The 24939-nt window shown below is 33.1% G+C and overlaps 1 protein-coding gene across 2 annotated transcripts in view; it reads right to left on the bottom strand.

Moving 5' to 3' along the window:
- Nucleotides 1–24939, bottom strand: part of vn (membrane-bound neuregulin protein vein) — a 305343-nt gene that overhangs the window by 148462 nt on the left and 131942 nt on the right. The gene's annotated exons all lie outside the window — the stretch shown is intronic.

Genomic DNA, 24939 nt, shown 5'->3' with positions numbered 1-24939 from the left:
TAGTTGTACGGGGGTCTAGGGGGGGGAAGAGAGAGGCTAGGGGGTTGACCAAAGGGGTTCGGAAGGGTTGGTAGGTTGAGACCTAGCTAGAGCATCGTGACGTTGCACGCGATGTCGAGTAGGGACGTCAAAGCCGACGTCAAACCAATGTCCAGCTTTTCCTCTAAACCCTCACCCTTTTTCCATCTCTTTCCAACCCTTCCTATTTCTCTATCACTATCCCTGTCTCTTTCTCTACTAGTTCCATCCGATTTCAGCCGCAATGGACTTGGTTATTTGCTCGTCGCATCGTTCAGACAATTTCCACCTTTCTTCCTACTACTACTACTACTACTACTATTACTACTATTACTATTACTAATACGAGTATCTGCGGTTAGGCGAAGTCATTGCACGAGAAAGAACGGAGATAGGAGATAGTATTGATCGTGTCTACAGTTATCAAAAGGTATAAGTTTGTTTTTTACTTGATATATATATATTTTTTTTGTTTTTTTCGAACGATGAAAACACGAATGTATTTTTTATTTGTTTAATATGTATGTATTAGAATGAAATATATGTATATAGATTTATATTGGTATTTTTAGATTCGACGATTGAAGCATCTATTAATCAACAAACGTGTTTGCTTAGCTATATTCAAAAACAATTAAGGTAGAGCTTACACATAACGTTATATGACTCTGTGAATTTGCACCTTTGTGCGAGACAGATAATCATGTTCAGTTTGTAGGAGAAGCGAAATTCGCTGTTCGTTTCAAACGGGTTCGATTATTCGATCGGTAATCGAAGTCTCTATGTACACATACATACCGATGGACTATCATTTTCCATGCGCGTCTGATTACTGACCAAGTCAACAGATATTTAATCGCATATGCAGATTAATATCGGTCGTATACTAGTAACCTTGGATACAAAGTTAACACGATCGACAATTTGTTTTATAATAAACGTTTGATTTATTTCGAATTTTTTATCGTGTGACATTACTATATATATTATAAAGAATTTAATATTGAAAAATGTTGATAATTGATTTTTAATACATTATTTTATTTACCGATAATTATTTGCTTTCAAAATCATGACACACAATTAATTCATGCGAGATTGATCAGAGTTTGGTGTGAAAGAAAATTTACGTAAATGGTCGTTGAGAAAATTCATCGTTATTTTATTTTATTTTATTTTATTTATTTATTTATTCCCATTTTTTTTTTATTTCAAACCTTCTTTGATTCTACTCGTTTTTTTGTTGTTGTCTTCTAACGACGAGGAAACGCGAAAATCGTTTATCACTTTGGAAAAGCAACAGCGTGTAAATCACGAACGAACGTATTTTATCGGTAGGCTAACACGAAATACGCGAACCTCGTACCCGTGAAACTTCATTTTCCTACGGTACCATTTTAATCAGTGAGTAATCGTCGAAATGTCCGTGTTTCGTCACAACGGATACGAAAGCGTGGTTTTTATTTTTTTTTTTTCTTTTCTTTTTTTTTCTTTTTCGAGGGCAGCTGTTATAGCCACGATTCGATTCAACAAAATATATCCCAATTCCGTAGTCGAACGGGGCAGTAAAATTTATTTACAACCCGATTGCGTATGGCCCCAAGCGGAATTCATTTTACCCTTTCGATCCTGCGTACAACATATACTCTATACACTTTTTGCTTTGGATTCTCTCGATCCGATTTCTACTGACGTATCCCATAAAAGGTAGTACTATCTATCGATGATAGGTATCTCGGTTTATGATATACCCATCTGTTCTCTCTAATGTAATTGTTCTGTGGTACAAATGATATATACTATAAAAGATTGAGTAATCTTTCAAATAATTAAATTAACTTTTTTTTATCATTATAAATTTTAATATTACACGTTGCTGTAATTTATTATTTACGTATATATATAATTATCTAGTACTAGTAGATATATACTATTACTAATTCTATTACAATTACTATAATACGAATCGTTTCTCTTGTTCTTTCCCATATTATATATAAATTTATTATTTATTTATATATATATATATAAAATATACGTATATATAATTATCTGTGTTATCGACTATAATCGATAAATCTTAGATCGTATCTAAAAACAAGCACTTCCTCGTGCTTGTTCGGAAAATGGAACATGGGATAGGACAAGAGAAACGATTCGTATTAGTAATAGTAATAGTAGTTACTAGTAGTAGTTGTAATAGTACTAGATATTCTCTGGACGAATGATGTTAGACGGTGAAAGCGATTAGCGTCGATTAAATGAACTAATTCGAAACGGACTGGCGTGTTTCTACGCGCTCGACAATGACCGTGATAAATAGCGAAATTATTCCCTAGGATATCACGAGAATCCGAGCGAATGGAGGAGCCGAATTATGCACGGTGGTAACCCCGTGGCTGCTGTGACGTCGAAAGGTATTCGCGATAAATCACCTGAAAACAGAGGAGAAGACTCGCGACGTTGATCGCGTGCAAACGACCGAGTTCATTAAACAGAGAAAGAAATTCTAAGGAACTCGTTTGAAAACAAGACGACACACAACACGTAAAAGACACCACCGTAAACCATGAAAATCAAACAACACGAGAACGAACCATTGTTTTGATCTATTTCACAAAGAAATCATTTATATTTCACATATTTTCTATTTCAAATAATAATTAACAAATCTTAATTTAAATATAAAATATATTATTACAATTTTCTATCATTTTATTTGAATTTAATTTGAATTTTTTGTTTAATTAATTTTACCTTTTATGGGCCAATGTTACTTTTAAATAACATATTCATTTTTTAGCAATTTACTAAACAATTATATTATTTTATTTCATATATATATATATATAAAATATAATAAAATAATTTTAATATATTATAATATTATATTAATTTTTATATAAATAATATTATGAAAAAAATACCTTTCTTTGTTAATAACAAAATAGAAAAAAATTCGTACCTTTTTAGATTAAAAGATTATACTTGAACTATTGCATTGTATAGAGATATATTTATATGTTATTAAATAGATGTGTTACTTAAATGTTATTTACGTGTCTAGTTAATGGTATTAAATTGGCATAGAATGAAATGATTTTAGGGATGCGATCGTTTACATCGATTATAAGACCGTAAATAATGTTCGGTTCAAAGCAGAATCGAATATATAGAGAGTAGTAATCAATCGCGACCATCTCTATTCGTATTGCATTATAGCGGAACTCCGATTACCTGGAACAATTGAGACCGGAATAGGTCGGTTAATAAAAGAACCTCCAATGTAATTTAGATCTACGAAGTTGAATAAACAATATCAGAATTTCATTTGCGAATGTGAAAGATCGATACGATCTTTTTTTTTTTTTTTACACCTACAAATGCAGCAGCATAGGTTCTGCGTGTATATGTGTGTTTCATTTTTCTAATTTTTTTTTCTAATCTTCTTTTTTTATTATTAAATTTAATATTTTACCATCGCATACAACGAAAAAAAAAAAAAAAAAAAAAAAAAATACGCGAGATTCATCCGATAATCTTATAAGTTCAACGAAGTTTGAAAACCTTAAAAATAGTATTTAAATATTTATTTAGAATTATTATTTGAATTTTTTTTTTTATTTTCACAAATCCGAAATTCGTCGAGTAAAATTTGATATAAAAAAAAAAAAAAAAATAAAATAAAAGTAATTGCAGCTACGGTAATAGTAGAGATTATTTTTTTAACGATAAAATTTCCGTCAAAATTTTCCACCATGGTAATATTTTATTTAGACGATTTGTCCGTTGTGTGTCATTTAAAAAGTATATATATATATGTGTATGTATGTATGTATGTATGTGTGTGTGTAACGTTCATTGAAATATTTTATAAATTACATTTGCTACGGTACCGGTTATGACATTTCCAGAAACATTTCTACGATGGAATATCGTCGATTGAATCATCCATTAGCTTTCGAGGAATGGTCGATGGAAGGAAACGAAATTGAGGAACGATGTATTGGAAAATAGCATATATATATATATATATAGTACACTGGGAATAAAATGAAAAATGAAAACAGAAAGAAAAAAAAGGAAATACAAAAAAAAAAAAAAAATAAAATAACAAAAAAAAATATGCTTGACAATAAAGAGCGTAACGGTGGTGAATGTTTGCGATGGCACCGGCCGCTGGCGATGAAAAGTGTAATTAAAAAAGGTGGAGAAGAGGACAGCTCGACAAAACAATTCATCGGTGGTATCGAAAGGGTGAGGAGGCAAATTTGATGCCCATCGCAGGCAGGCAGGCAGGCAGGCAGACAGACAGGCAAGCAGGCAGACCACTCGACCTTCGGCTTCGATACGGTGTTCGCATTCTTTTAATCCGTGTTGTGTATGTGTATGTGTGTGGCCCATCGAGGGATCTCATTTTTCAAGCCACGTTGGAAACTGAATTTTCCAAAGGTCTCGTGAGATTCGACGCGCGTGCAAGAGAAAGAATAAAAAAAAAAAAGAAAAGGTCAATAAAAAGAAAAAGATAAAGTGAGAGAGAGAGAGAGAGAGAGAGAGAAATTTGAGATAGAGTGAATGTGAGAGAGAGTGAATGTGAGAGAGAGTGAATGTGAGAGAGAGTGAATGAGATAGAAAAAGAAGGACGAAAGAGATTGAACGAGACGATCGAAACTCGGTGGGCCGGATATCCGTTGCACGATGCGGTCTAACGTCTCCAGAGTGTTATTACTCTTCATCGTCTTCCTATCGTCCGGATTCTACCACGCGAGAATCCAGGAAAAGAAAAAGAAAGATATATATATCTATATAAAGTGTGTGTCTGTGTGAGAGAGAGAGAGAGAGAGAGAGAGATAGGGATTCGTAACTTCAGAGTAAAAATCGATTTGGTTCACCCTATGGATCGTTGTACGACTCATATGTACCTGCAAGTACACATACATACACACACATGTATATATAGACCGAGTAATATTCGTGTCAACGAAACAATGTAATAGAAAACAAGAAAAAAAAAAAAAAAATAGGTCTTCTGAAAAAATAAAAAAATAAAAAGAACAGGAGCAAATTTTCTATCGGTACTATAGATCGATGCTCGATATTTTTCATTAATTGCTCGTTATCTCGTTTCCATTTCGTAGTCTATTTTTTACACGACAATAACTTGTCCAACACAACCACTACCTCCTCCTCCTCCTCCTCCTCTTCCTCCTCCACTTCCCTCTTTCTCTCTTGTACACCCTTGTAAACGATGCTATGAAACTTGACGAAAATTTCTCGTCGACAACTGTTGGTACAGTAGAAATACATGTGCTCTAGGCTAGTTATACCATAAATGTCGTGTAATAATATAACATAGAGAGAAAGAGAGAAAGAGAGAGAGAGAAAGAGAGAGAGAGAAAGAGAGAGAGAGAGTGAGCTCGATCGTCAACAAACATCGTAACTTCCTCGTGTGCAATGCTATGAATTTGTTAGAACATTGTACGTACGCCAATGCGTAAGTATATATATGCATGTATTATATTACATTCTACTCTATGCAATAGTAGTCGTTAATCATATTCTATTTATGAAAGCGTTAGTAATAACTCTCTGCTGACTATACTTCTTGTTCTACTAGGAGAGCTTTACGATAATCGCAAGTATACAGAATTTATACGAATTATTTCTAAACTAAATATATTTCTAATAGTTACATTTCTAATAATTTTAATAAATATAATATTTCTAATTCTAATAATAAATATTAATTATATTTATTATTTTAGAAATAATAATATATAATATAAATATAATTTATATTAATAATAATTATAATATTATAATATTATAATCTTCTTATCTTTCTCTAATATACATAAATTACGTGTCACGTCGTTTGTCCGCAATGGACTCTTAAACTACTAAACCGAATTTAATCAAATTTTGCACAATGTATGCAGTTTCATCCAACTTGAAAGATAGGATAGTTAATATCTCAATTTATAATCGCAATATTAATTTATTGCGAATTATTTACTTATTAACAAAGAGTCATGATTATCTCTGTTTGTTCGATAAGATTCTAACAGATGGCGGTATAAGGTAATTCGACCTAATAAAAATCACGAATAAATAAAAAGATGATGAAGATGATGATAAAAAGATAATCGAAGAACTATAATTGACGATAGGACAAAAGTGAGAGTTTACCTGATTCCGATAAATTAATTTTTATCAATAAACGATAGACTTATGTAAGAATGAATGTCTCCTTAAATCAATGGACTTATATCAAAAATAAAATCAAAAGAATCACGTAAGATAGAGTATGTTCTTCTTTCTAACAACCAACGATAAAGAAAGAGAGAGTGTGAGAGACTAAAAGAGAAAGAGAGAGTTACCGACACGAAATTACGAAAACCCCCTCGAGAAACCCACAGGTGCAAACGCTTTTTGAACGCTCACGTACGAGGAAACTCTCAGGGTAAAATGTAATTATATCGCGTAAACCAACATCGCGTACCAGGAACGCGTAAGCTCGCACGCTGTCAGAAATGTTACTATAGCTTGTAACATACGTCGTTGGGACGTTACAACAAACGCTCGTTACGTTTTCGACCTTCGAGCAAAGCAAAGCAAAGCAAAGTCCGTGGCTTTAAAGCACGAGTATTTTCAAACGCACAGTGGAATATTTGTATGTGAAAGAGAAAGAGAGATAAAATAGGAGGAAGAAGGAGAAGGATGAAGAAGGGGGTGTGGGTTTGAGGGGGAAGAAAAAATCCTATATCCAGTAGATAGGTGGAGAAAAGCGGATGAAAATGTAATTTACTAGAATGGAATTTCCGCCTCTTCACGTCGTACGAAAGAAATGTATGAGATTAATAGAAGATGGAAGTATGGCGACACATACTGTGTATAACGTAAGTGTTCAAGAGTAAGAGAGAAAGAGAGAGAAAAATAGAGAGAGAAAGTTAAAAACTTGCAACTTTTCTCTTCTATTCTATTCTCTCTCTCTCTCGTTTTTTTAGGCTTTTTTCTCTCTCTCTCTCTCTCTCTTTCTGAACGTAGCAAAAGGTAATCTGATTTGCTTATAAGCGAAAAGCGAGACGGCTCTCGTGCATCGTTCAACGAGTTTCAACTCAAATCCCGAAACTCAACATCGTTTCGACTAGTAAGTGCATCCTCCAAATCAACACGAATATCTATCTATCTATCTATCTATATATATATGTATATATATCTATCTCTCGTTTGCAATGTATTTTTGTTTCTATATTTTTCTCTCTCTTATTTTTATCTAATATTCTTTTTTTTTTTTTGTTCTGAAAAATAACGAATAATGAATTTTTGTTTCTCAGATCGAATTCAATTATAACGTAACAATATTGGTAAAAGTTAATTTTAAAAGTGGAAGATTATTTAGGTAATCGTAAGTTTATAAATTTTATAATACGATTGATTTTTCTTTTTTTGGGGAAGTATGAGAAATAAAAAAAATATCTTTGATCTTATTTTATCATCAAATATATCTAAGTATATCCGGTGATGATTAATCGTTCATTTTACGACTGACTTTTTCCGACAAGTTCTTCTTACAAATGCTTATCGTTGTACCCAACAATCGTTGCACGTGACATACCGTAATAGAGAACACATTATTTACAATTCTAATTTAGATTTGTCTCTTTCTCATATACATAGAAACGTAGATATGTATGTATGTGTGTTTGGAATAATTTCTAACATTAACGATATGTAAATGTGCTTAGTTTAAAGTAAGAACATCTTTCTTGTTTAATTTTTATTCGATTTGTGTTATTTTACTATTAATGGAAAATTCAATTGTTTATAAGTATGAAAATAGTGAAATTTTGAATGATATCTGTAAGAAGGTTTTTGAACGAATCGTTATAACACATCTTTGAAACTAACTCCACACACTTATCCCTCTTCCCCTTTTCGTTCCCTTCTATTTCGGTTACCACTCGTAGATTACAAGCGCTAACGCGAAGCCTATCTATTATTAGACGAAACGCTGTTCCCTTCTCCTAGATCGTATTATTTGTTTGACCTCGCTTTACCGTACATCTTCGCTCTTGTAAAGCTTCTTCTTCATCTACTTCTACTCTTATCCACGTCAAATTTGAGAAAACTTCGAAAATGTTCCGTGAACAAGTTTTTACCTATCAACTTTATTCATCGTAGAAAATAATTTTGGAAATTGTGATGATACCTTTTAATATTTTCATATAACTTGTAATATAGAAGATTGAAACTATTGCAATTGTTTGTATTTAAATTTCAATATTATTTAAATAAAAATTAATATTTTATAGAGAGGAGAGAGAGGAGAGTTGGTCATTGAATAGTTAGGATTAAATATTGTATTTAAAAATTAGATATAAAACAAAGATAGAATATAATAATAATAAATTATATAATAAATATTAAATATTAAAATTAAAAATTAGATTTAACAAATATTAGCAAATATAAATATATTCAATAATTTAAACATATTTTAAATATTTCATATATAAAATTTGTTGGTACATTCATCTACTCAAATTATTTCTTTTTTCCTTCTTTTCTATTTGGTACTATAAAGAAAGTGTAAAATAAGTTTGCGAAGAGGTAACGAGGCGGTTTGTCGACTTCTCGAGTCGAGGCTAACTTAATTCAAGCTCCACCTCCAGAGGCATTCACCGTCGAAGGATTTTCAAGGAGGCAAACATGAAAGCAAGCGACGTCGTAGTACCGGTCGCGTTTCGTATCCGTAGGAAACCCCTTGTTTCGGTTTCCATCGTCTTCCCTTACCTTTTACTTTAACCTAACCCTACTCTACCCCTACAACCCCTTTTCTACTAGCTCTTGGAAAGCTCGAGGAAGCGACACAGTGGCCTCCCCAACCACCGTTTTCTGCCGTTCTCGAGTAGAGGAGCAGCAGCACCAACCGAAGTATAAACAGTTCGTGGAGTGCCATGGGGGAGGCATTAGCAAGTGTTAAGCTAAATAAACACTTGGTGTACGGATGGTTAGGGGTAGGCGTGTACAATTGTAAAGAGAGCACGAGGAAAAGAGGAGGGGAGGTGGTGCTAGTGGAATAGGAGGGAAATGGGACTGGCGTTAACTTCTCTTATACCAATTGCTTTCTCCCCTTTACATCCCCTCGCAAACCCTCATCTTATTCCTGAAGAAGGAATTTTCTTAAAGCAAACGTTTACCCCGTCGACAAAAATAAATATTATGTTTCATTTTCTTTCTTAAGTTATTCCTTTTATTTTTTTATTTTTTTTTAGTTTTATATATTTTTAAAGTATTATAAAACTAATAAATTTTAATTTTCTATCTATCTACATTTATATATATATATATATATATATATATATATATATATATATATAATAAATTTAATTAAATTTATATTTAAATTTATTAATTATATTAATATTATATAATATTTTAAATATTATTTAATTTTAATAATATATAATATATTATAATTTTAAGATGTTATTTTGAAAAATTTAAATTACGCGCGTTAAATATATTTTATATATATATATATAATAAATAATAAATATTATAATTCCAAATTAGATAGCACAAACATAAAATAATTACGATTTTAATATATATTATTATAATTTATATATTTTTAATTAATATTAAACATTAATAAAAACATTAATTATATTTATTAATTATTATATATTATATAGTATATATTACGATTTATTATATATATATATATATAAATAAACTATATATATAAATAAACTATATATATAAATAAATTATTTATAAATAATATAAATAAATTCAAAATTCTTTCAAACGCAAGCATTTTTTGTTACCTTTGATTATATAAATAATTAATTATATAACTAACTTCATCTCATTTTCTCTTTCACCTCCTTCTTCTCAGTCTCCTTTTTCTTTTTTTCTTTTTCATCTTCTTTTTCTCTTCCTTCTATGAAGTAACTAATTATATAACCAAATCAGTCCATGTCGTCTACGTTTACCTCTTAGTTAACAGGACTTTCGTTTTCATTATTGAATGAGTCCTCTTAAAAGTTTAACCTTTTACGTGATAGACTGTCTGACGGTACGTACGAAAGGTGGAAAAGGTCGGTTAAAGATCTAAAAGTGGGATAGCAAAAAAAAAAAAAAAAGAAAGAGAGAAAAAAGTCAAGAGGAAATGGTCTTTTGTCTTTCTTAATGAGACCATCGTTTTTTATGCTTACCTCCTTAGACCATAAAACAAAAAAATAGGAAAAAAAATATCCACGTGGCCAGGACGTCGTTGAGGGTTTTTTTAAAAGTCGTTGGTGTTAAAATTCTGCTCAAATGTAGGAGTGTAAAATGAAAAAGAGATAGAGAGAGAGAGAGAGAGAGAGAGAGAGAGACAAATGGAAGAAGATGAAGGGAATGACTAAAATGAATTTGTCAATTCAAGGTTGTAGAAAATTCTCTTTCTGTTATAATAGATCTCGAGAATTGGTCAAGAAAAGGGCTTTCAACTAACTAAGGGTTTTCTCTTTCTCTTTCAAATTTATTGTTTAAAAAAAATTAGTTAATAAACTACAAGTTCACAATATTTTATTTCAATTCAATTTTATTTCATTCAATTGTGATCGATGTACGAATACTTTTTACACCCACTGTATATAAACAAAAAAAAAAATAAAACCATATACGTTTCACAGGGCTTTTATTTTTAATTTGTTTAATTTATTATTTATAATAATATTTAAATTAAATTTGAAATAATAATAATAATAATTTGTTTTGTTATAGAAAAACACAACTTGCTTTTTATTTCTAAAACCGATATATCAAAGATTCAAAAATTCATTAATACAGTAAGTGTAAAAAGTATTCGTACACCGATCAATTTGAAATAAAATATTGTGAAATTGTAATTTATAAACTAATTATTTATTTAAAAGTTTCTACAATAGATGAAATAAAATAAAAAATAATTTTTTGTTAAATAAATAAATTATCTTAGTTTCTATCTCATTTTCTAGTTTATCTTTCTATTGGTATCTAGGGTTTTGTTCGTTCCTTCCGCTTTAACAACGTTCCTCCCTGTTGGCGTTTTCAGTGTGTTAAGTACGCGCTTAATGGCACCGTAGAGTAGAGAATGGCGCACATTAGCGCCGGGTGGCCGCTAATCTCGAGTAGCGTCGATTAAACGATCGACTTGAAGCATCGTGAAGCTCACACCTTGTACGCGAGTGTTTACCGCTTCTGTCCTTCGAACCGAGAAATTCATTAGATCGACTCTATCTCTCTCTCTCTCTCTCTCTATCTCTATCTTTCTCTCTCACATACATACATACACATAATACTACGCATATACACACTTTCACGATTCGTACGTGCTTCTCACGACGACGACGACGACGACGACGACGACGACGACGACGATGAGAAGGCGAGGTCAAATGGGGTGCTTTGAACAGCATCTCTTCGTCGAGGGCAAACGTCGAGTGTTTCAACCCTCTTTTTACACGGACATTGCTCATCTGCCCTTTTGGAAGGGCCACTAACCCCCATCCTCTTTTCCTACAAAGATTAAAGAAAGTTCCTACTACTGAAATGTAAATCCTCCGAAAAAAAGACGAAGTCCCGTTGAAATCTTTCTCGTAAATACTCAACGACCAATAATAATAATTAATAATTAATAATTAATAATCTTTGATCTTTTCTTGTTTGCACAATAAAAAAATATTCTTCCTATTCTATAGTTAGTAATTAAAAAAAAAAAAAATGATTAAGAGATATTTCAAAATTTATAATATATGAATAGATAACGGGGTGTGGGGGGTGGTAGGGCGAGGGTGGTGAGAGCAGGATCGATAGCAATGAAAACGTGTCTTCGGCTTCGTACTAGGGACAAAAATATCTACGCTCTACGTTACGGCCTGGTGAATTTTTTATTAACATCCCACCGCAATTCCCGCTTTCGTCCGCACAATGCGTCGCGTAATGGGGCGCAAAAATCGTCCTCCCTCGTACGTTCGCGGCCGAGTGGAAGGTCGGGGGTGGGTAGGGGAAAAGGGATAGGGAGTAAAGGGATGGAAGAGAAAAAGTGCGAGAGAAACGGGATATATAGAGAGATAGAATGTGGAAGATATAGAGAGAAAGAGAGGGGGTTAATTGGAACGGACCGTGCAAAAATCTGTATGCGTCAACATGCGCGTTTATGCGTTCACAGAAATTTACCGTTCTAAAAATCTCTTTCCACCTTTTATCTCTTTCTCTCTCTCTCTCTCTCTCTCTCTTTCTATCTCACTTTTCTTTCTCTATATTTTTTTTTTTCGTATGAAAACAATGGGTTTCGCGATACGAGCCGATGACGTACGAGTCAACCCTGTGATCTATTCGTTCGAAACTGCGAAATAATAAATCGGAATAAGCTCTTGCTATCTTCGTGTTTGTAATGATCGTTGCATCACGTATATCATCGTGACACTTTTTCAGTGTCATAATCATAATTTTTGGTTAAATAAATTTTGTAAAATGCGCCCCCCCCCCCCAAAAAAAAGAAAATATAAAAAAATAACAAAACAATAAAAAAAAAAATAGAACTCCGCCGATGGGACATTAATTTTTGACATTAAACTTAGGGGCTTGTTGCATTTGTACTAACCTGTATATATTGCATCCAAAGTAATAGTTTGATTCATAAAAAAAAACTCAAAAATTAAATAATATTTGTTCTTATTGAAGTGAACAGTGCTTTAGAATGGGGGTGATTTAAAAAAATGTAACGGAACGGCATAACGAAAACGGTCCGAAACGGATGTAAGAAGAGAAAAAGAGACAAACATATAGGATTGAGCCTGCGAGAGAATGAGACAGAATATAGCTATACAGTATTTTTCTATTCTCGGTCTCCTCTTTATGCTATGCTTCGTAGTTATCGTACCTGGTTGTATATGTGTGTATTTGTGTGCGACTGCATACTACGAAGCGTGGACACATATTATTTCGATACTCGAAATGTTTGTAGGTAGGAGCCATAGAAGGGTAGAAGAATAAACAGAGATAAGCACGTAGGTATGCGACAAAAGTATAAGGTCCAAACCAACCGACGGTCGAAATAAAGAAAGAAGGTGCGTGGTCTGTTTTTTTTTTTTTTTTTTACCAAACGTGTCATTTCTTTTCTATTTAAAAATGTTTCTATTTTATTGAAAAATTAATATTGAATTCTTTATTTCGCAAATATTATAACACGTGTGATCTGCACATATGGTTTTTTTTTACTTCTAAAAGTGCAGATACCTAAATTATTAACCTATTTGGTGTCCCAAGCCTTGATAATGGATAATTGGAAATGGAAATAAAATAATATTGCGAATTATAAATTGAGATATAAACAATCCTATCTTTCAAGTTGGATGAAACTGCTCACAGCGTGCAAAATTTTATTAAAATCGGTTCAATACTTTAGAAGTTCATTGCGGACAAACAACGTGACACGTAATTTATATATATATTAAGATTATATTAATAATATTTATAATTATTATAACAATTGTATAATATTTTATTATAATTACAAATATATTATAAGAAACTCTCTTTAGGGTGTGTGGAGTTGGTTTAACAAAACAAAATCCTAATAATAAGAAAAAATGGTTATGAGACACATTGATAACGCAACAAGATAACGTTACGATTTAATATTTCCCTCCCCTTTCCCCATTTTCCTATTCTTCCTTTTAAAAAGCATTGCCGTTATCGATGACTGCTGGTCCTTAATGCGATCGGGGGGTATATAAGAATTTCTTAGCACGTTTCCGCAAGCCGAGGTTGCAAGCTGCGAAAGCTCACCCTCCGATGGAGCCAAGCGTGTACCAGGGAAATTAGTTCGCGCACGTGATTCCTTGCAAGAGCACGCACGAAACCTTTCTAGGAAAAACGAGCCAGCAAGGAAGGAAGGAAGCAACCAACCAACCAACCAACCCTCTAAACGTTCAACTATTTGCTTGCTCTCATCTACTTGATATCGTACGCTTAAAGAGAAATCGTTTCGCATCTAACTAAGTAAATTAGAAAATTTTCTATTACTCGATAACGAATCTTATATTATAGTTGGATACTTTAAATCCATGTTTCTTTTTTCAAAGTTTTATCGGATAAAATCTCGTTTTATTTTGAAAATATAATGAAAGTTGGATAAAGATAAGAATAAGATAAAAACAGATACTTAGAAGTTTCTATATCAATCGATGTGATAAAATCGATATTGTAACAAACTATAAAAACATTTTGAAGAAAATTCTGAAACTTTGTGAAAACCCATAAACGATATTACACAAGAAAGTTATACATATAACGTTCTTTCTAACGTGTTTACGTCTCATTGTGTGTTTGTCTTTATTTACATATGTTTGTACGTGTATGTCGGTCGATTCTCGAAAAAGAAAACAAAAAAATAGTTCTCTCTTAGAATAATAAAATAACTATCGCAAGAGTAGAAGTCTAGTCGTCGTAAATATATCGTCAGAACGTACATATTGTGACCTCGTATTCACCACAATGTGCAACCTCTCTCGTGAATGGAGACGTCGTTCAGCTTTGAAGCCCACGTGGGTATTGGAAAAAGAAAGAATTAAAAAAAAAAAAAAGAGAAAGAAACAAAAAAAAAGAAGTTGAAAAAGCCGTAACGCAAAAAGGAACTAAAAGAGAGAGTGTGTGTGTGTGTGTGTGTGTATATAAAACAAAAAAAAAAAAGAGGAAGAAAAGGAAGAAAGGATAACACTGATAGATGCCGAATGGAACGGCGGGCCCGTCACGAGACACAATCTACAACCATCTCGTCGAGAGGTATTGAAATATCGGATGGATGCGCTTTTATAAACACCAAAGTATAAATCTGCAAATATGCACTCGCACATTGCCCTAGGATAAGGATACGATTTGAATATCCAGGAAAAAGAGTTTATTAGAATAACATGATGTTTTTACATGTGTATATATATGTATATATAGGATAAATTGACAGAAGAAACATTACACAATTTGTAGATTCATTCAATAGAAAAAATATAAAAAAAAAAAAAAAGGAAAGAATGGTTATATGCATCGTCGAACGTGAAAATTCTCTTTGATTTACAAATTCGAATAGAAAAGAGACAGAATGATAAAAGGGTAAAATTACTTGTACTTTTTTTCGTTATTTTTTCTTTTTTTTTTGTTGCTACATTCATTTAAAATATTACAATAAATGTAACTAGCCATTTGGAATGAGAAGGAGGAGGAGGATAGGAGAGAACCATACAACGTTTATCGATTTTTTAATTCAAATTCAAATGTTTGAGGAACATGGTTTTATGCGAGACAACGAACGTTGCATGTATGTCGACGACGAATTTTTTTTTTTTTCTCATGAAACTCTGAACGACGTACAACACAACGCACGTTTCGTGCATTTGCACGAACTTTCTTTTTTCTCGGTTACATTTTTTTTTCCCCCCAACATTTTCTCGATGGCCTTGAAAAATTACATTATACTTAACATTGATAAAAGTTTTGATAGAATTCTTAAAAATATTTTCTCTTTTCTAATAAAATATTATTTCGATTTGTATGTCACACGTTAACGTTAGTGTTATTATTTTTTTTTTCCCCTAGGTTTTGAAAGACGTAGGGATACGGTACGATATTAAAAAGTATCATACTTCGTATGATGTTTTCTAAAGCTATATGCAGGTATTGAGAAAAATCGTGAAATTCGAAGAGATTTTTAAATTCTATCTTCGTTCTCGTATAAAGGATTTTTCAATGATGATATTGCATAGCAAAAAAAGAATAAGAAAGAAAGAAAAGAAATGTTTAAGGTTTTAGAGATAGGTAAGAAAGATTTTATCGTATACGATAATCTCTGAGAAGAGTTTCTAGATTTTGCACTTAGAAAAAACGTGAACTATAATAACATAGTGATCCCTTGTAAAATGGTCTTGTAATCCCTTGCCGTCGTGCGAGCCGTGCAGATGCGCTTCGGTACTTGGCACTTAAAGCACGAAGCAAGAGCTAATTTAAATTCGTATTTAGATAATCAACATTCTGTATTTCGTTGGTCTACTTTCAGTGAAATGTTCAAAGTACCCAAAATTGTAATCGGCCTTTGTGCATTCAACTATTTATTCATTAGGATTCAGCAAACTTTCCTTAATTCTGGCACACACGTGTCTGCGATAATTGTTATTTCAAACTGTTATTACGACGTCAAAGAGTAAAATCGTGAGAATTTATTTGAAAATGTATTATATTTAAGCGACTTGGTTAATGACGATCGATTTTCAACCAACCGACAACCGATCGACCAAAAAACCGAAACACCGGGACAGACTGACCGAATAAATCGATGAGAAAACGTTCAAACTATGTCAAATTAATCGTTCTAGATGATCATGCACGATTCGTGACAAATTTCTGTCGAGTGATAGAACGCAGTTGTTATATGCAATCTGAAATTCATCGTTCAACGATATTTACCATGATAGTTTAACTAATATTATAATATATATATATAATAATATACATATATATAAAAGAGTGACACTTTTAAATATAAATCACTTCCATTGCATAGTTAATAATAAAAATAATAAAAAATACAAAATGAATGATATTTGTTCGATATAATGGTCAGGTATATTCGAGAAATTTGTAATCGAAAACCTAGTATATTTTTCTTTCACGTTTATATTTTATTTCTTTTAATTCTGTTCTCGTTGGGGGCTATCGAAACGATAACAAAATGTAGATAGATGAAACGAGTATGATTCTACTACGTTGAACAGACGCGACTAACGATTTTCATGTATTCTCGAATATTCAAAAGGTTTCAACGTAAACGTGGTCTTTCAAAAAAAAAAAAAAAAAAAATAAATAAAAAAAAAAATAGGATGCTATTCAATAGTTCTTTACATCGCATATAGAAATGTAATATGAGCGTATTCATGTGTCGTTTGGTTGCCAAAAAGAAAACAAAGATTATCTTTATCAATATTTTCCATTCGTTTTCTAAATTATCGTATTTCTGAAAAGTATAACTCCCTTTCTCTATCTCATTGTTTATTTCGTTGAAAATTCATTAATTCAACTATTAACTTGAGCATAGATTTATTCGATTAGACAATTTATCATCCTTTATTACATTAATTTAGTACAGAAGTTTCTTGCGTTTAATGTTAACTCGGTTTACGTTTCCTTGAAATCAGAAACCTAGTCAACGCGTTACGATATGCCAGGAATGTTTTAATTAAATACGACCGCATGCACTAACATTGTTTTACCTTATATAATACATTCTTCTTCCATCACATATTCTTCTTACTTCCTTTTGTAACGAACGATTACATTCGCAGGAAATTACCCGTCTCTGAATGGGGAAGTCTTAATCGATAAGAGCCCAGATGGAAGGAAGGAAGGAAGGAAGGAAGAAATGAATGAAGAAGGATAGAGATAGCTTTACTAGGGATCGTTGGGAAGGTAGAAATGATGGAAAAGGTTGGAACGAACGAACGAATAAACGAGTCCAAGTAAAATTGGAAAGAGCGTACCAGCTTACGAAAATTTTCTGTCCCAACGTGACGTTCTAATTCTCTTTTGAAATCTGTTGGTGACAGCGGCTTTACTCGCTTCGAAAACGACCAGCAAAACAAGTTCGTTCGATCATGAAAACGCATCGTTTTACCTCGTCGCGTTTTCGATTCACCTTCTACTTCGTCGACCGTAATAGACTTTTCGTTTACCTACAAAAGCTTTCGTAATTTTTATTTGCTCGACATTACACAGTTTTTCTCTCTACACATATATACATAGGTACGTATATATATATATATGCATAACTCGTTCGTTTACAATTTTTTTTCTTTTCTTCTAAAAATCAACGCTCGATTAGAACAAAAGTTTCAACAATTTTCTCTTTTTGATTTTGTAGTTCCATTGCATTTGTAAGTGAAATGTGTCGAGTATGATCAGACGTGCAAGCATGTCTGACGTTATTCCATGTGACACTACTTGAAGAACGATCCTAAAGCGGATTACGTGACTTGTTAAGGGGGGGGCTTGTTATCACATCGGTTTTACGCAAGCGCAAGAAAGTGCGTAAGCACGTTTGAAGATAGGGAAAGGTTGTTAAGCACCCTCACACAATGTTGCTTAATGAGCAAGCTTTTATCGTCCGGTTTTATCGTCGACACTTGCCGCTCGGTGCTATACCTTTTACACGCTTATTTCTTGTTTCCCTTCTTTTCTCTCTTTCACACACACACACACTCTCTCTCTCTCTCTCTCTCTCTCTCTATTTCTCTCTAGTTAAGCAAAAAGAAGAGATAAAGTTTTGTAATCACGATTAACACCTATTTTAGTACGTCATCTTGTTCGCGAATTGTTCTAAACCTTTGACGTAAAACTTGGTAGATTATTCAGACATTTTTATTACCCTTATGCGTCCTAGTTGTCTGTGATCGTGAAAGAAACTCCAAAGGGATAGGGATAGAGGGGGGGGTGGCTTTAAATCGGCTTTACCCTTTGTAAATTCTTGTATTTTTCTTTGGAATGCCGCGTTAGAAAGAGGAGTCAACATTGAGAGCTCGAGATGGTACAGCTTACAAAACGGTAAGTGGCATCTGTAGCTTGCGAATTTGTTCGGCTGGAAATAACGCTTTAAAAGGAATGGGTAAAGGTAGAAAGAGCGATAACAAGAAAGTGGTAAACGTTTAAAGAGAGTAAGTGAGAGAATAAGAGAGACAGAGAAAGAGAGAGAGAAATAGAACTGTACTACTTCTAGGTAAATCGTCGGCACTTGGTTGCGCGTTTTGTTAACGCAACTCGACACGTCTTAAACGTGGAACACCAGACACAAAGTGGAATTTACTCGACCATGCAGTTACGGCTCGTTTGCCTCGCCGCGTACTATTCTCTAGTATTATTTCGCATAAAAACTTGCAGGTGCAACGAATTCGAACGTACGCGTTTAACGTTTAGATAACGTGTAAGTACATACATATATATAGAATACATACATACATGAATATATATATATATGTACACTGTACATTTCTCCCACCGTAGCACACAATTCTCTTTCTAATTTCGAGGGAACCCTTCAACGGTTTACATTTTCTACTACCCTAGTGTTACACCAACTCGTCGAGTTGAGTCAAGTAGAGTAAAGTTGAGTTGAGTCGGCTAAACGAAATTCTTCTTTGCATTGTGTATCTTTGCGATGAATCTCTAAATTAGGCTCTTTTTTTTTAAATTTCTTTTATTCTTTATGAAAACTTTAAAGAGCATACACATACCACCGGCCAAGCGTTATACGCGAAAATTACCTTGAGCTGAGTAAAGAAGTAATCGTTTAAAAAATAAAAACCTATTTTTTTATTTTTTTTGGGGGGGGGGGAAAGGAAAGGGAACGTAAAGGATGACTCTTTTCTGCAATTCTTAATTACAAAACTAAAAACTATCTTCATTATAAAATTCGGGTATAATTTATTCTCTATTGAAAATAAATATTGTTTATGACAAAGTTTGTTTAACGAAATATAAAAGAAATAAAATAAACACCAGAAAATTAACCCCAAATGACTTTAACTTCTATTCGACGATATTCACCGTAACTCGTAAGTAGTCAAAGTCGAGTATTAAGCAGACGCCTTACAAAAAAGGCCTTTCATTTAAACTCGAAATATTTTTTACGATAAAAATAAAAAAAAAGAAACAAAAACGTTCAAATAATCGTTGTAAATTGTATACCTACAAAGAAGAAAATTGAAAAAGTAAAAAGAAGAAAAAAAAGATATAGAACGAAAGAGGGAAAAAGAGGGTGGAGGGGGAAAAGATATAAAAACGATGCAAAGGTTGAGTATTTGAGAGAAACTCGGTGGATAGGTGCTTTGCGTATCGCTAAGGTGAAGTGGGAAGCCTCTGAAGTTGAAAACGCAGAAGTGCCTACATGAGAGAGAGAGAGAGAGAGAGAGAGAGAGAGAGAGAACAAGGTAAAATGGGTGGGAAAGAGTGGACGAGCAAAAGGGGAGATGGTGTGTGGATGCGTGGTATAGTGAAACGAGGAACAGGAAGAAGAAGCAGAAGAAGGTGAAGAAGAAGGAAGAAGGAGGATGAGAATATTACATATGGATGCTTGTACGTATCATAGCTGAAGATGCATACTCGAGCGAGCATGCGTGTTTGTATATACATATCTATGGAACCCATATATACATATATATATGAAGACGAAGTCGGAGGGAGGTAAAGACGTGGTAGAAAGGAGGTGCAGACGATGCTAGTGGCTGCGACGCTGGAGCAAAAGAGGAGGAGGAGGAGGAGGAGGAGGAGGATGGGAAAGGGAGCGTAGGAGTAAAAGGGGAAGGGAGGAACCGGAGTGTTTGCTTAGCCGGGGCACGAACCCCGTAAATAGAATCCCATTAAAGCCTTGACGCGCTACCGTGCGTCCTCCTCTCGACGCACACAGACAGATAAAGCAACTGATGCACACGCGCAGATTGTAAACGTGTAGAAGAGGGAAACAGCAGCACGTTCGTTGGTGGATAGGGAAGCACCACTGCTGCTGCTGCTGCTGCTGCTGCTGCTGCTACTGCTACTGCTACTGCTAGGTATACCTGCACACGAACTACTCTCTCACTCTCATTCTCTTCCTCTCTCTCTCTCTCTCTTACATTCTCTGTACTTTGGAGCCAGGCGCAACCTGGTGCAGGAGAGGTTGGCCAGCTTTAACAGAGAACGAAGGGAATATCTTCCGACTAGCTCGAAGCAACGAGCTTTTGACCCATAAGAGAGGAAAGGGGTGCCAGTGGAAAGGTGGTTGTGGGTGGGATGGGGTGGGTTAGGTGGTCTACTGCCGAATAGCATGGATCTCGGATCTTCTCTTTTTTGTGCGACTTTTCATTTCTTCCATTTCTATCTTTCTTTTTCTTCTTTTTTTTTTTTTTACCTTCTTCTTCTTCTTTCTACTTCTTCCGTTTTTCTCCCTTTCCTTCTTCATTTTTCTTTATACAAGAAAGAACGTTCCCGCGAGAAATGCTTTTCTAAGAAGGAGAATTTGTGCCCATTATTCGTCGAAAATATGTTTTCCCGGCGGGTAATGAAAACTTTTATCGTTATCGCACTTATCTTACCGCAACCGTCCGCCCTTGAGACAGTGATCACGTTATATATTAATTTCCGTTGTCACTTTCCATAGCATATGACGTTTAATGAAATTTAAATCAATATAAAATAAACGTTGAGAAAAAATAAAATGTGTTTATACATTTTTAAAAACAATATAACATTAATTTATATCACAAAATTAACATTTTGAGAAAATATTAAGATAATATTTATCTTAATATAATAATTATTATTTTTGATAATATATATATATATATAATTTATATTCTATATCAATAAATATAGAAGAGATAATTTTTAAATATTTTTCTTTATTATTTTTTTTTTGTCAAAGATTGAAATTACTTATCGACGATATTTGAATAAAAATCGAATAAAAAATACTTTAATCCAAGAATAACATTTTTTTTTGTCCTTTTCTAAATAGAAGAAAGAATTTTCTTCTTTTTCTTTTTTTTTTTTTTTTTTTTTGTTACCTTAACACCGTTCACGAGAAAATGCAATTCCACGTCGAATTTTCAAACGTGTGGACAAGCAGTAACTGAAAGTTCTGGTTGATAGGAAATGGAAGGTTGAGTGGTGCGTGTAAAGTGTACACACGTGTAAGCCTGTGAAAATTGATCGATCGTCGGAGAGGATTTCGTCAGGACGACTACGACGACTACGACGACTACGACGACTACGACGTACGACGACGACGACGACGACGACGACGACGACGACGACGACGACGTCAGCCTGTGAAATTTAGCTCGGTTTTCTCAAAGTTACAGGATAATAGAATGTACCGCATCGAGTCGTCGTAGATAGTTAATTAGTTGTAACTGTGTGTGGTGTTTACCTTATCTCTATACATGCTTATGTATAGGTATATATCATTCATTACACACATTTTGACTGTATATTAGAATTGTTGTTCATTGTTCATACGTTATGTCACTAATCTTAATGATAATATAAAACAATGTTTAAAATAATATTATCAAAGTATCATAAACGAGACATAATTTTAATAATTTATAAAATAATTAACTTAATAGTTACATATAATACAAATTTAATATTTATTATTTAGAAAAAAAAATGTATCAATGTTTTATATTAACCCATAACGTTTTCTACGGTTCCACACACACATTGGTTTTTTTTTTTTTTTCTTAAATTTATACAACTGGAAAAATAATCTTTCTAGATTATTACCTCTTAGTGATTTTCCCGTCTACTCGGAAAACGCTCAAACAGATAGTCTCGCACGTTCTACTTTTCTGCCAGTTATGGGTAGAGAAGAAAAAGAAGTGGACGTGGCCACGTGCCATCTAAGGGAGCTTAATAAGCGAGAGCTGTACCGCGACTTGGTTGCTTATCATTGTAAAAACTATGTGGATATAAGGTACTCGCCTGACCGGCATTCCACTGTTTCTTAATCATTCCATCATCCTCCTCCTCCTCCTACTCCTACTCCTCCTACTCTTACTCCTAATCCTCCTTATGATCACTCGCGAATGAATTTTTCTTTTTTCGTATGTTTGACAAAAACAAAATGCTATTATCTTATTACTAGTACAAATTAATTAATTATACTATACTATCAATTAATGAATTAAATTAAACTACGAACTAAACTACAAATTAATTAATTAATTAAAATTAAATTACTTGAAATTTTATACGTTGTCTTTTAAAAAAACAAAAAAACAAAAAGAACCAAAATCGTCTAACTTAAAATATGGTACGTGAAATGATTTTTAATAATAATAATATTATTAATATCCTACTTTATTTTATATCGTTAACTTATTCAAATACAATAACCTTGGTCATTATGAAATTACGAAACGGTCGTTTACGAAGATGAAGAATATTATTCTTAGGGAAAGTTGTTTTAAAGGAGATAGAGTGGTAGAGAGTAAAATAAAGAGAAAGAAAGAGAGAAAGAGAAATAGAGAGAGAGAGAGAGAGTGAGAGAGTGAGAGAGAGGGTAGACATACCGTTGCAGCGAACGCATTAAATAATGCACGCTTCTTACCCTGCTAATATTTCAAACCTACGGGAAGCCGTCGAGTATGAGACTGAAATTTCGCATTATGTATGAACCTAAAGTCGCCTTCTCTCGTTTCATTCTCGAAACGTGAGACAAAAGTTACGATGGTGTTTGCTCTTTCGTCGACCAGAAATACCAACAAGTTTTGTGTTAGCCGATAACTTTTCAAATAACACGCGTAGAACAATTTTTCGTTTTTCTAAAAGTATTTTATAGCAACCATAAAGTTTCACTTTCCATTCGTGAAAGGAATTTAGTCGATTTCCTCCTAATCCCCCCTCTGCAACTCCGACCCCCATGGATATCTAGTTATTCGGTAAGCCAGGAGGAACGATAAGTTAGGTATTCTAGACGGACAATGGCGTTTATACGAGCAGGAAATTGTCGATTTACAATCATACGTACGAGCCAAAGAGTCGGGAATGAAATAGCTAGAAGAAGAAGAAGAAGAAGAAGAAGAAGAAGAAGAAGAAGAAGCTGTTCTGGCAAGGAACCCATTGAACTTTAGTGCCAAATCGAATCTTTCTAAGGATAGAAATAGAAGAAGAATAGAAAAAGGGAAAGAAAAATAAGAAAAAGAAACGTACACGTATACACACCATGTGTGTTTTATATGTTTCCCTGATACATGTGTGAGAGTGTACCTGTAGTATTGTACGAAGAAACGTAGATAGAATAAAGACACGAAAATATAAAGAAAAAAGGGGGTTTTTTTTTTTGGAGAATTCGCGAACGTGTGGGAGCATTTTCTTCGAAGTGAAAACCTAGGCTGTCTAAAGGTAGAGTTGAAAGTTGGTCTACTAAAGAGGGGGTAGGATTGGGTGGGTGTACTGGTAGGAGGTGGGTGGTCTTGGGTTGAACGTCACGAAAGACAAAGGAGTAGCTTCGGAGTTTCGAGAGTAACGACAATGATGTGCATGGAACCGTAAAGGTCCTGGCAACTTCGAAGCCTCCCCCAATCAGCTTTTCATGGAAATTTCACTTGGAGATGGTTCCCTACGTTCTTCGACCGTTAAACTTGTCTCTTGCGATCGTCATCGAGAATGACTATATATGATAAAGATTATCCTATCTTACGTTAGTGAGAAAATTTACGAAGTTAAAGCTACTCTCACACACGTCATTATATAAGGTTTCAATTTAATTCGAAGATTATTAAAGGTTTCTAAGGTTTAATTATTATTCAATCTTGATAATGTTTGTTAGTTTAATATGTTGTCGTTGAAACTTTTAATTATGGTAATTAGAATTATTAAAAACTAATACGAAATTACTGCAACAAAATTAATTCTCATAGTAGGAAAAATATGTAAAATATAATTTCGTACAATTTCGAAATTTTTGCAAATAGTATTCCCTTTGCAATCAAATTATTAATAGAAAAGTAATATAGAATTAAAATTAATTTAAAAAAAATATATATTATAATATATATATTAATCGTAGTTAAATTGTATAATCGATTTCATTCAAAACTATTTTGCATAGTAAACAAAATATGTGAAATATAATTTCGTACAATTTTTCTATTTTTGCAAATAGTATTTCCTTTGCTATTAAATAATTACATAAAAAAAAACTATCAAATAAAGATGAATTTTTCTAATATTCATCGTAGTTAAATTATATAATCAATTTCAATGTTATTTTTGTCACTTGGATAATAAACATCGTCTTATCGTCTTATTTAATTCGTAAGATAGAAAACCGAAATATTCTAAGTAATAAAACCTGACAGT

Source organism: Polistes dominula, unplaced genomic scaffold (assembly GCF_049000335.1).
Source record: "Polistes dominula isolate Pdom_NZ unplaced genomic scaffold, Pdom_raw_medaka contig_82, whole genome shotgun sequence".
NCBI lineage: Eukaryota > Metazoa > Arthropoda > Insecta > Hymenoptera > Vespidae > Polistes > Polistes dominula.
This window is presented reverse-complemented; position numbering and strand designations above follow the sequence as displayed.